At 33.7% G+C, this 2017-nt stretch overlaps 1 protein-coding gene across 1 annotated transcript in view; it reads left to right on the top strand.

Annotated features, from left to right (window-relative positions):
* The window catches only part of abraa (actin binding Rho activating protein a), a 9055-nt gene that overhangs the window by 5795 nt on the left and 1243 nt on the right, over window positions 1-2017 (top strand). The window lies entirely within an intron of this gene.

The raw sequence follows: 2017 nt of genomic DNA on the forward strand, positions 1-2017 counted from the left end.
AAAAAAAAAAAAAAAAAAAAAACAATGTGAATGCAAACCTCACCAAATGAAAAAAATTAATTTCACTTTTGGTCCGGACCATACACGCATAACAAAGAACTTTCCTGGTGTGAATATACTCTAAAAACACGTTGCAAAAACCTAAAATCTGGCTGCAAGTTTAAACTCCTGATGTGTCACCTGAAGTCACCTGCAGAAACCAGACTCCTTCATGAACAGAATCTAAGCTGCAAAACTTTGACTGCAACATCTCTGCCATAAAAGGCAGGAGAACACACTGAGGCCTCAGTGAGAAAGTCCCGCTCATAAAAAACCTCCCACACACATCAGCCTTCTGCGCAATGGAAGATATGTCAATAAATATAGTCACAGTCTGCAACGTGTTCTCCAGGCTGACCTTCAGGTGTAGCAGAGATGAAAACAGAGACGGAACCTGAATACCAGAAACAAACAGGAAACATGAGAAGTAAAATCAATTTGATTTGAATTTAAAGGAGTCAGGGCAACTTTCATATTTAAAAATTTTTTAAATAATAATGAAAATAAGTTTTGTTTTTATATTTTGTGTGAAATCAAAATCACTGTAGAAAAAGAATTCTGACTTTTATCCTGAGAAAAAAATCAGAATTCTGACATCAGATCGCAAAACATCAAATATAAAAAGGCTTCACAGTGAGAATCCCTCAGAATATGTTTTTATTTCAAAAAATGTTAAGATTTGCACAATATCAAAGTAAGGCCTGGTTTTATTGATATTACGTGTTTGAAGCACCTTTAAAAAACAATGTATTCATTTGTCACACAGGTTTTAAATGTGTAACATAAATGGAAGAACACATGCTAAAATCCAAGCAGAACAGAAAACACAGCTTTAGTCACATTATCACTTCAAACACTGATCGGGTTTCAGGGAAAATCCTTGGCGAGAGGCACGACTCTTCACCGAACAAATACCAAAGACATGTGAGACACTGAGCTGACGGCCTGGCAGGACGACGGAAACAGGAGGAGGGAAAGAGAGACAGAACACAAGGAAGATGCTTTTTTATCAAATAAATAAGTTCATATTTCATTACTACTGCTACACATTTTAGACACACTTTTTAGAAAACAACAACTAAACCAGGGGAGCGTTACAGGAAGTGTTGCAAACAGCAGCAGCAGCAGCACTGCAGGGCACAACTGCTCCATAAAACTTATTTCCAGAAGGTTCAAAATGTACCTTTGAGCAGGTTTATTATAAGAACATCTTTAAATCATTATTCAGTACACCTGAGTGCAACGCAAGAGCAGAGCTGAGATCTATTTTAACAAGTGGCAGAGATTTTATTTAAAGATGGAGGGTCATTATTCTGAGAATGTGTATAAATATATGTAGGGAAAGACAGAGATTATAAAAATAACAGCTTTGGAGAAAATAATTAGAAACTTATTAAAATATTTGACAGAGTAGAGCTAAATACTGTAACTTTATTCCACAGTATTTTTCTACAAATAGTCTTCATTTAACAGAACTCACAGAACAGATTTATTGTTTTGGGTGGGGGTCCGGAGGGGGTGGGCCCAATGGACAGTCCTTCATCAGAGCTAAACAATAAACAATCTGAAGCTCCTACGTTGAAAAGATTTTGAGTTATAAGTAGGGCTGTCAAATGATTAATATTTTTAATCTGATTAATCCCAAAGTAGCTGTGAATTAATCACGATTAATCTTAAATTTAATATACATTTCTATTGCATATTGATAAAATAAATTACTTGAGTTTTTAATTAATTTTTAACATTTTTATTTAGAAAACAAAACTGATGTTTAGACATGATTTTTGAATATAAATCAGGACCTAAAACTGCTCCAAACATATGTGAGTCAGTTACATTTTGTGCAGAATAATGAGGTTAAATCAAGAATTCAAGGATTTTCTTTAATGAGTAAAGATACATACTGAGGTCACAGCTGTCAGCAAAACATAAATAAATAAATAAATAAATAAATAAATAAATAAATAAATAAATAAAT

This window comes from Austrofundulus limnaeus, unplaced genomic scaffold, assembly GCF_001266775.1.
Source record: "Austrofundulus limnaeus strain Quisiro unplaced genomic scaffold, Austrofundulus_limnaeus-1.0 Scaffold399, whole genome shotgun sequence".
Lineage (NCBI taxonomy): Eukaryota > Metazoa > Chordata > Actinopteri > Cyprinodontiformes > Rivulidae > Austrofundulus > Austrofundulus limnaeus.